Source organism: Xyrauchen texanus, chromosome 14 (genome assembly GCF_025860055.1).
Source record: "Xyrauchen texanus isolate HMW12.3.18 chromosome 14, RBS_HiC_50CHRs, whole genome shotgun sequence".
Taxonomy (NCBI): Eukaryota; Metazoa; Chordata; class Actinopteri; order Cypriniformes; family Catostomidae; genus Xyrauchen; species Xyrauchen texanus.
The window spans coordinates 29,128,698-29,140,944 of record NC_068289.1 but is presented as its reverse complement, the minus strand read 5'-3'; the positions used below and the strand labels follow the sequence as shown (position 1 = coordinate 29,140,944).

General features: G+C 38.4%; 1 pseudogene; it reads right to left on the bottom strand.

The window, feature by feature from the left end:
* Nucleotides 1–509: 509 nt before the first annotated feature.
* Nucleotides 510–12,247, bottom strand: part of LOC127654587 (integrin beta-like protein 1) — a 61,861-nt pseudogene continuing 50,123 nt past the window's right edge.

Genomic DNA, 12,247 nt, shown 5'->3' with positions numbered 1-12,247 from the left:
AGTATATAAAAAGCTTCCAATAAATAATTCTAGATCATATTCATATTTTTTTAAATCTTGTTTTATAAAGCATATACAGATTGCAAAAAAGGGCCTGCTCATTTTTTTTTTTTTTTTATCTCAGAATAGGTTAAATTTATAGGCAACAAGATCTTTACATCTTAATAATGTGTTTATCACATGGCACATTTCAAATAAAACTTACAGTGAATAAAATGGGGTCAAAACATTTCACTTAGTCATTATACACCTTTTTCATATACATAGTTATATGGAAATCTATAAAGGATTAAAAAAATCATCTGCCTGAATAAAACATTCCTTCCACTGAATTGTATGTGCATATAGAGGAGTTTAAATTGCATTGCTTTAATTAATTTAGCATTTAATGCTGTTATATCACAGACATTTCCTCTGATCTCCTCTAAAATGATTTACCCATGTTTACTGTTTCTGCAGCAGCCCTTTTCTTGTCATGGTTAAAAACAGCCTTTATGTGTCCACCAGGGTTAATTCTCCTCTCCAACCCAAATTTCACAGGCGTTTCCTGTCCAGCTGTCCCAGCAGTCACAATATCCACAGTCGCACACACCATTCACTGGAACAGAATTTGAGAGGAGAGACTGAATTAAGACACTCGGATCATCGCTCCCCAAGTCTCGACATGCTTTCTCTGTTCACACCCCCATGACAGAGTGTGCAAAGGGAAACTAAGTGCAAATGTAAGTTCTTGGGTTGCCTTCTCTGGTGTTGCATATATTCCGTTCGAGCACAGCACAAGTGGTGGCATGGGTATAATTACAATTTTAAAACAAAATTCAGCATATGTAAATTAGCATTATATTCTGGTGTACACTAAATATTTATATTTTATTATTGGGCACTTACAATTGCAAACTAAATTACAAACAAAATGCTGTTTTGCAATATCAATCAATCATAGATTTTTAGTTGTTGCCTATGTAGAGTGTCCCAATCTGTTACTTAAGAGGTTCCATGATGGTTTAGAAGAAAACTGCCCTTGTAGGCAGTAGACAACTAGGCATCTCACAAGGTTTTGGAAAAGGACTATAAACTGCAAATTGATCAATACAGAGTGTGTACCATTTTCTACAGCTGCTTAAACTCTGTCTTGATCATTACAATGTGATAAAGAGCTGTAATCAGGAATCAGTCAATTAATATATTTGTAAATTTGTAAATTAGCTGAGAGGCTGTTGTTTAAACATGCCTTTAGTAGACTCCTGTATGTAACAGGGCAAAGGTTGAGAGCTGTGAATTATATGAATACTCAAACAGTTGTAATTCTGAATTATCCACATTGCTCATCAATGGTGAGTGTAATGAGAATGTCTTCCTGAAGAAGCCATGAAAACACAAAAATTATGGCAGACACATTTCTGCATAATTATATTGATAAAGATAGAGGGAATGAATTGGGTGTTTTTTGTATTTAACCCTCTGGGGTCTGAGGGTGTTTTGGGCCCCGGAGAAGTTTTGACATGCCTTGACATTTGTGCTTTTTTAGTTGCTTAAAAACATATTAATGGCTAAAGTCTGATAACACTGTATTCAGCACAAACTGGGCTACAATAATATGTGAGCAACATGTGTGTACATGTTTGTATTTTTGAGAAAATAATGTTTATGCATGGTTTTTGAAAAAAAAAAAATTAAGTCATTGAAATAATTCCATATAACACATACTAAACATTTGTCCACAAGACTTTGGATCTTGTAGCCTAGAGTTTTTGCTACAAAATGATGTGAAAACCATCCTGATCACTTATGCATACAAAACAATATAGTACTTTAACTTTTGTAAGATACTTTTATTGTTAGAAATGTCATATGCGAGGAGGCATGAACTATCATGAATATTGAGGTAATTCACACCTGAGGAGACAAAAGACCCCTCCCCTGGGCCTATCAATGAGGAATGTGACAGAGAGAATGAATGTGAGGAGACTTAATGATCAAAATCAGGTTTTAAGTTAAAAGAAGTAATCTGAATATACATTTTCTTTACATAAAGACTTTACTTAATTTTAGACCTACACTACCATTTAAAAGAAGTCTCTTCTGCGCACCAAGACATTTGATCCAAAATACAGTAAAAACATTGTGTGAACAGTTTTCAATTTGAATATATTGTAAAATGCAATTTGTGAATTTTCAGCATCATTACTGCAGTCTTCAATGTCACATGATCCTTCAGAAATCATTATAATATGCTGATTTTCTAATATGATTATGTTTAATGTGCATTTTACTCATTTACACCAGAACACATATTTGCAAGCACAAGCATTGACGATAATGAGGCAGCATAAACACTAGATAAAATATATTCTAAACATTCATATAATTTTATATCATATTACATATCATATTTATATCATATAGCATACAATTTAAATACCTTCTTTAGCTGAAACAACATTTACATGTAACTAAAACTTGCTTATTAGGAGTCATATTTCAAATGTCAATACTCTGAATCCTGGCTGGCAAGTCTGGAAACAGTCCCACTAGTAAAATATGTACATTTTTATATAAACTATCATGTCAACTAAAGAAAACTAAATGACTTACTCGTCCGAAATTGTATCCTCGGCTGGATCAAGTCTCTCTTCAAAATACAAACATTCATCGGAGTCCCGCTCTTCTTCTGAGGAAAATGTTAACTCTTCCTTACTATCCAGGAGTTTCCTAGCATCTGTATCATTACAAACGAGCAGTAAAGTGAATTAATTGTTTACATCAAACCTCACTGTCGGGGGCGTGTACCAATTGCCTTGATCGTCTCAGCACATTAGCTTATGAATGGCGTGCTCTGCTGGTGGGTGGGATCACATTAGCTATAATTAGATGAAACGGTAAAAACTGTACATCGATTTGTTTCATACAGATTACATTGCAGTAGAATATTTGTTTTAAATTTGAATTGTTTTATTTAAAAGTAGAAATCTTAAGCTTTCTTTAGACATATGGAGTGTCTTTGAACCAGTTTCTCTTCTATCTCTCAGATAAATTGTTGATCATCTGAAACCTTCCTTCAGCTCTCTTGATGTTCTTTCCCCCCGTATCTTGAAACAAACTTTTGATTCGGTTGGAACATGTTTGGTGTCTTTTCTGAATAAATGTTTGAGCACAGGGACGCTCCCTGATATACTACAACAAGCCACTATTACACCTCTTCTTAAGAAACCTTCACTTGATGATAGGGATTTTAATAATTTTCGACCTATTTCGACCCTTTCTTTTATTACAAAAGCATTGGAGAAAACGGTTCTCAAGCAATTCCAGTCTTATCTTAGCTCAAATCAAATTCTTGAAACTTTCCAGTCTGGTTTTAAGCCTCTGCACAGCACAGAGTCTGCTTTATTAAGGGTTTCTAATGATATACTGTTAGCGACTGACGTTGATGACTCTGTGATCCTAATACTGTTAGACCTAACCTCGGCATTTGATACAGTTGATCATAAAACTCTTTTATCCCAACTAGAATATTTTGTGGGCATCCAGGGAACTGTCCTCAGTTGGTTTAGATCTTACCTAACAAATAGAAGTTTCTCCGTTAAATTGGGTAATTTTTCTTCATCGCCAGCCAAACTCTCATGTGGAGTGCCGCAGGGGTCTATTCTCGCACCCATTCTTTTTTCCCTGTATTTACTTCCTCTAGGCTCCATTTTCAGAAAGCATGGTGTATCATTTCACTGCTATGCAGATGATACACAAATTTATTTGCCTCTGAAATGCAACAAAGATACTGCTCTGAAATCTCTTTTTGTATGCCTAGAAGAAGTAAAAATGTGGTTCTCTCAAAATTTCTTATTTCTGAGTGAATCCAAAACCGAGGTTATAGTCTTTGGCCCCCATGACAACTTTAATAGCAGTAACATTGATCTGGATTATCTTCATCCAACTTCATCTTGCATTAAGAACTTAGGTGTTCTCTGGGATCAGAACCTCAAATTTGATAAACAAATAAATGCGGTGATCAGTTCTTGTTTTTTCCAGCTACGTCTTCTCTCTAAGATTAAATCCTCTCTTTCTGAGAAAACCGTAGAGATTGCTATCCATGCGCTCATTACATCGCGGTTGGATTATTGTAACTCTCTTTACTATGGCATACCCAAAAACTCTATTGCTCGTCTCCAATTAGTACAGAATGCTACTGCAAAGTTCCTCAAAAGAAAACGTAAATTCGATCATGTTTCACCTATTTTAAAATCACTGCATTGGCTACCTGTGAATCTTAGAATTGAGTTTAAAATTCTTCTCTTTGTTTTTAAATCCGTAAATAATCTGGTACCAAGTTATTTGTCTGAACTACTCTGTACACACAATCCCACACGAAACATGAGGTCTGGTGATCAGAGACTTTTGTTTGTCCCCAGATCAAGGTTAAAGAATAGAGGGGACAGAGCCTTTCGGGTCGCTGGCCCTAGGCTGTGGAACAGCCTTCCGATTTACATCAGAGCGACTCAATCGCTAACTGTTTTTAAATCCTCTCTTAAAACTTTTTTTTTTCTCTAGCATTTAAAACACTGTGAGTTTTTTTTTTTTTTTTTTTTGTCATGAATGTGTGGTTTGTTCCTGTTCCTTACTTTGTGTACTGTTCAGCACTTTGGTCAGCCTTGTTTGCTGTTTTTAAATGTGCTATATAAATAAAAACAAACTTGAAACTTGAAACATATGTTTCATGTTTGTGTGATAAGTATTTGCGGAGTTTCAGTTCATTTTTGTGATGTGTTTCAGATATATGCTCGTGAACACGGAGACTGCTGAAAGCTCACCCTTTTTATTTTCTTTATTTTAATAAAAGCACAAGGTTTTGTTGTTATTGTGAGTGTGCACAAATAAAAGTAGACACTTTATAGTCTCTAATGATGTCTTACACTTATCTGTATGCCCCAAAATGATGGAGTATTTTAAGTTGTTTCCACTATAATGACGAAAATATCCAGCAGGACGCGCCGGCACGTCCGTCGACCCCAGAGGGTTAATCTATATTGAAAATACGGGTTCCCTATTTGTCACTCACTCAACGTTGTGTCTATGTAGTGACACTAGGGGTCACTCTTGGGAGCCCCAAACACCTCTGATATTTAAGAAAAGGCCAATGGGAATTGATGAGTGGAATTTGCATGCCACACTCCCGGACATACGGTTGTAAAAGGAGCTGGCTCTCAATCAATCATTCACATTTTTTCTCCAGAGCCGAGCGGTTGATTCACAGAGAGCTCAATTCCACTGCCGGGCCATTCGCCTCTGCATGCTGTTGGATTTTCGAGTGGCACAGCGATTCCCCAGGTGGATAAGGCGGTTGCGGAGCACCGCCTGCAAAATGCCACCACCTGGTGGAATCGTCCGAGACTCCAGTTCAGGGCCTGTAAGCTCACGTCATCCCTGGCTGGCTCTGGAATGCTCATGGAGCATGGGGGGAGGTTATGTGAAGGCCGGGTGCACTTGCTACGAGGCAGACAGTGGCTTGCCCACACCTACACCCCCAATACACATAACACATTTCAGCTAGTTGTGGCGTTTCGTATAGGGAAGCCTAGTGTCACTACATTGCCACAACTTCGAGTGAGTGACAGATAGGGAACATCTTGTTTACTGTAGTAACCTACGTTCCCTGATGGAGGGAACGAGACGTTGTGTCCCTCTTGCCACAACACTGAACTACCCACTGAAATGGCCGGGGCCCTGTCTCGGCTCCTCAGTGCAAAACCTGAATGAGTGGTTGTGAGCCAGCTCCTTTTATACCCGTATATCTGGGGGAGTGGCATGCAATTTCCACTAGCCAAATACCATTGGCCTTTTCTCAAAGATCAGAGATGTTTGGGGCTCCCAAGAGTCACCCCTATTGACACTTAATCGACACAACGTCTCGTTCCCTCCATTAGGGAATGGAGGTTCGACAGTAACCAATCATTTCCCTGAGCAAATTATGGAGGACAAAACCTGCAAAAATAATAAATAAATACATAAATAAATAAATTTAATAATAAGAAAATATATAAAGGAATAAATGTCTTGATATACAAATATAATTAGTTTTTAATGAAAGTTATTCCTGAATTTATTTTTGTATGACTTTTTTTCCTTTATTTATTATTTTCTCTTTTTATTTTTATTCTTTAAAACTTTTTTTATTCTTTCATTTTTTTTTTATATTATTTATTTATGCATTCATTTATTTTTATATTTACTTATTCCCACATGTATTTATTTCTATATTTAAATATTCCCACATTTATTTATTTTTGTATTCTTACATTTCTGTCTCTTGTATGATAATTATGTGGGCGGGTCCTGCTTACCATTGGTTTATCGTAGATTGAAGAGTGTGCTCGATTACTCTTGACTTGTTTTGATGGGACGTTAGGTCATAGCCATATCGTGTAAACTATAGCTATTTGTGAGGCTAAAAACATAAGAGCTTAAGTCAATCCAAGATTTATTGTTTATACTACAATCCCAAAATAAATGGGGAGCTGTTTCCTCAACAAATCCACAAAATGAGCAAGTTTCATAAATGATATGATTTAACCTTATGCTTTTCTTTTTTTTTCCTGTGTATATAACTTCATATTTTGATGTCTGCAAATCCATACTATTCTGTTTTCATGATTGTTCATTGTAAAAGATACAACCATGCTTCATTTCCCTGATCGTTTATGTATGTATGTATACATCTGCAATAAAAATAAAAAATAAAAATAAAATATAGCTGACACTTCACTATATCTAGAGAGTTGCGCAACTTGTGAATGAAGTTGATATCCACGCATCAAATGACTATGTTTCATTTAGAGTAGAGGTGCTTATTGATGTTTTAAGACAGCTGTATGCCAGCATGAATGTCAAAGCACATCCTGGATTGTTAAACTCTCTGCAAAACATTTCCCTGCATATTCTAAATCTGTGCGAGTCAGGGGGTGCTAAGATGGGAAGTCCATCTTATTTGCTTCCGATAAGTGCTATTGAGCTCTCAACCAATGATGCACTGGAGCTACGCAAGGATCGCCTCCCTCATTTCCATGTTGCACACAGAAAAGTAAAAATAAATACATGTATAAATAAATAAATATATATGGGAATATATAAATATGGAAATAAATATATTTGGGAATAAATATAAAACATAAATTAACACATAAATAAAAAAATATGCAAAATAAATGAATAAATAATTAAAAGTTAAAAATAATAAAAATAAAGTTAAAAATAAATATAGAAAATAATAAAGGAATAAAGTCATACAATAATAAATTCAGGAATAAATGTAATTAAAAACTAATTATATTTGTTTTATCAAGACATTTATTCCTTTATTTATTTTTTTATTATTAAATGTATTTATTTATTATTTTTGCAGGTTTGCAGGTCCATAGAAAATAGTTAATAATCCTTATGAATATGGAAATGATGACACACTATGCCTTAATAATTAATATGCAAATCAATGACATTTAACAGACACATTTATGCATCCCTTTTACGTTTTGTAATGAACGTTGTGTCTCTGTGCATGGAACTTTACAATTGGTTGAATGACAGCAACTGATGATGAAATAATTTCCAAACAACTGTCTAAATGTCTTCGAGCCCTCAAGCTATCATAATAATAAATATTTATTTTGCCTTTAATTAAGACTAACAAGACAACTCTTCTGGGTTTTAAAGGAAAACCTTGACTCTCTCTCTCTCTCTCTCTCTCTCTCTCTCTCTCTCTCTCAAGTTTCTTTTCCATTGAAGCTCACTGATTGCAACAGAGTTGTACAGAGCTGTCTAATCAAACAGCATCCACATCAGAGGACCTTAATATCTGTCACAAAGAGCAGTCGCTGAGATCTGTCTGTGTGTGATTGGGTGTTTTGAAGTGTGGTGCTGCATTTGAACACGTACCTGTGCAAACAAGTCCGTCATGTTTGTCGCAATCTCTGTCATCGCATTCGTAAAATTCCCCTGAAATATACCACTCCTGTGGCGAACAAATACACAGACCATAGTGACAAGATCCTGCAAGAATAAATTAGCCTTCAGACACTCATCTATATGCTGATCATAAATCTATTAGTCTTCCCTTATTCTCCTGTTCTATTTCACGTGACCATAAAAACAATGAAAGCTCATACCGTGGTTCCTAATTAGAATTTAGAGGGTAAATTGTATGCTGTTGTTTTTTAAATAAGTGAAACTGCATATGTTCTGTTTATAAAGTAAAATGTTATGTTCCTAATGAGTCAGTGGTAGACTGATACTAAAGGCCAGACAGATTGAACATCAAACCACATTGATCTAAAACCCTAGCTGCTCAAGAACAACCATAACAACAACAACAAAAAATTGCAGTAAGTCATGGCATCCACTCATGTTATTTCTTTTATTTATTTCTCCCATCTCAGTGATGCACCCACTGAGAATCATGTTGAAAGAGCCTTAATAATTGCTGATTCTATTGTAAAGAATGTGGAAATAGACACCCCAGCCACCATTGTAAAATGCATTTCCAGGGCTCAAGTGTCTGACATCAGATCGAATTTACAAGTGCGGGCTAATGCTAAACAATTTGTATTTATGTTGGCACTATCGATGTCCAGCTTCACCAGTTGGAGATCACTAAAGATAATATGAAAGAGGTGTGTGAACTTGCAAAAATTATGTCAGACAATGTAATATGCTCTGGCACTCTCCCTGCTTGTTGTGGTGACATGGTTGATAGTAGATTAGTGTCACTGAATGGCTGGATATCTGAGAGATGACCAGAGAATAGCATAGGATTTATAGACAATTGGAAGAGTTTTTGGGGTAGACCTGACCTGCTAAAGAGTGACTGACTCCATCCCTCCAGGGAAGGTGCCACTCTCCTCTCTGGTAATTTGGCTCATAGTCTTAATATTGACAGTATTTGACTAACTAGGACCCTGGTCAGGAATCAGACAAACTGGTTAATCCAAATGTCTGCTAGCTGCCTTGAAACATCACACAGCTCACATAAACTACAACACATAGAGAATGTATCACCTAGATATCATATAGAGACTGTGTCTGTTCCCCAAACTACCAAACACATACCCCTCACTAAATAATTTTGATTTTTTTTTTTATTAAATTCAAACTTGAAAAAAAAGATAAACATCATATAAAGCTAAGGCCAATAAACATGGATTTCTTTCAACCAAAGCATTAATTGTAAATTAAATTATTACAGATCGTTGTTTGGATGTGCTCTACTTGATTGAAACCTGGCTTAAACCGGATGAATGTGTTAGTTTAATTTAATCTGCTCCCTCAGGTTATAGTTATAATCATGAGCCTTGTCTGAAGGGTTGAGGAGGGGGTGTTGCTACAATTTACAGTTACATTTTTGGTGTTACTCAGAGAACGGGATATAAGTTTAAGTCTTTTGAACTAATAATGCTGAACGTGACGCCATCAGATATAATCATCTGGGCCGTTCTCAGATTTCCTTGGTGAATTTGTCAATTTTCTATCAGATCTACTAGTTAATGTAGACAGAGCTTTAACTGTTGGTGACTTCAACATTCAAACAGATTATGAAAATGACACATTGGGATTAGTATTTATCGATTTTATCAACTCTTTTGGAGTAAGAAAAAATATGAAAGTACAAACGCATCACCATAATCATACGCTAGATTTAATTCTGTCATATGGATTTGATGTTGAGATTATATAAATTATACCACAGAGCGATGACATCTCAGATCATTACTGTCAACTAATGTCACACAATCTACACCATGCTATTTTTCAGTTAGAACTATTTTTCGACCACTAAAGTTAGACAAAAATGAAAGGAATGGTGGAGTGGGTCCAATGCCACTGCCCGGCGTTGTTGGAGGAGGCCATCCAACTAGCAGAGGACTATCTGTCGGCATACCAGAGGGCAGAAGAGCCCTCCCACTCTCTCTCTCCCCTCCCCCTGTGCCCCCCCCCTCCTCCTCTCTGCTCTCTCACAACAGCCTATCCCAGTACCCCGGAGGCATGGAATCTCACCACCGAAGCCGGTTCCCTGTTTACGGGAGTTTGTTCCCTCCCGGGGACTTCATTGCCTCATCGCTCTCCCCCTCAGGTGGATGTACCCATTGACACAGATGTGGGCGTCATGCCTGGGCCAGCCTGCTGGAATTTCGGGGACACTTCCAGGATCAATGCGCCGTGATGGAGCTGGGAACTGTAGTCTGGATCCCCGGGACTCCACGGGCTACCCCCAATCAAGCCGGAGCATACAGAATGTCGGTAAATGTCAAGGGGAGTACACATCATGCCTTGGTGGATACGGGTTGTAATCAGACCACTATCCACCAATGTTTGGTTCAACACGAGGCTTTGGGCACAAACAAAATGGGTGAATGTGAAGTGTGTGCATGGGGATATTCACAACTACCCTGTAGTGACCCTCGTTATAAAATTTCGGGGGAAAAAACATAGAGTGTGGTTAATTCCCACCTCACCCATCCACTAATTCTGGAATCAAATTGGCCAGAGTTTAAAAATGTATTAAAGGGAATATGTGTGGGTGGGTCCTGTAAGAAAGCTGCTAGATGTGAAATGTGCAATGCTTTGGCAGGGGAGGCAGAGCTGGGGCCGTCTTCATCAGCTCCATGTCAGAATGATGTGAGGGAGAGGGAGGCTTCGGCCCCCTCCCTACCATTAGGGGGTTTCCTGAAAGACATTTCTCGCTAGAGCAGTCAAGAAAGGAAAACCTTAGGCATGCCCTTGACCAAGTGAAATTTATTGATAGTCAACAACTCCAACCAAACATCGCACTTTCATATCCCTATTTTACTATAATAAAAGAGCGGTTGTATCGAGTGATGCAGGGCGCTCAAACAAAAGACGATACAACCCAGCTGTTAATACCGCAGAGCCGGGGGGAAATGTTATTCCCTGAAATTATGCAGGGAGGCAGTCCTGTGACGTTGGCAATGGTAGTTCTGGAGAGGGCGGAGCTCGGACCGGAGGTGAACACAAAATACAATCATGTTGCCCTGTTCACTTGTGGAGACCACCTCTCACCGTATCAAGTCACTGAGGTTGCTGAGTTGCAGAAAGAATTTGCAGAAATGTTTTCTCCTCTCCCAGGTTGTACAAACCTCATCCAACACCACATCAAGACCGAACCAGGGATAGTGGTACGTAGCCATCCCTACGACTGTCCGAACACAAAAAAAGAATAGTTCGGGAAGAATTAGATGAAATGCTGGATATGGGAGGAATCCTACAGCGATTGGTCCAGCCAGGCTGTTCTAATTCCTAAGAGTGATGGGTCTGTACGGTTCTATGTGGATTATAGGAAAGTCAATGCAGTGTCTAAATTTGACGCATACCCAATGCCTCATGTTGATGAGTTGCTCGATCAGTTGGGCACCGCTCACTTTTATTCGACACTGGATTTGAAATAGGTTATTGTCAGATTCCCTTAACGTCAATATCCCACGAAAAAAGGCTCTCTCCACACCGTTTGGCTTACGCCAATTTGAGATGCTTCCGTTTGGTTTGTTTGGAGCCACGGTTATGTTTCAGTGCCTCATGGACCTAATCCTCAGGCTGCACTCGGCTTACGCCACTGCTTATCTGGATAACATCATTATATACAGTAATGTTTGGCAGCGGCACATGCAGCATCTGAGTTTGGTTCTGAGGTCGCTGCAAAAGGCAGGACTCATGGCAAACACTAAGAAGTGTGCAGTTGGACGTGTGGAGGTACGGTATCTGGGGCTCCACTTGGGCAACAGGCAGGTGTATCCCCAAATTGAGAAAACTGCGGTGATTGTGACCTGCCCGAGACCCAAGACCAAAAAGGTGATGAGACATTTCCTGGAGCCGGCTGGCTATTATAGAAAGTTTGTGCCTAATTATTCAGACGTTACCAGCCCGTTGATTGATCTCACTAAAAAAGGAGCTCCAGACCCAATCCAATGGACGGAGCAGTATCAACAGGCATTCATGCAGGTAAAAGCTGCATTTGTGGCAGGCAACTTTTACATTCACCCTATTTCTCTGTCCCTTTTATTCTACAGACGGATGCTTCAGACAGAGGGCTGGGGGTGGTGCTCTCACAGATGATGGAGGGGGAGGAATTCCCGGTGCTGTACATTAGTCGCAAGCTCTCATTGAGGGAGACTAAGTACAGCACCATTGAAAAGGAGTGTCTTGCCATCAAGTGGGCTGTCCTCCACCCTCTGTTCGGATCACGCCCCACTCC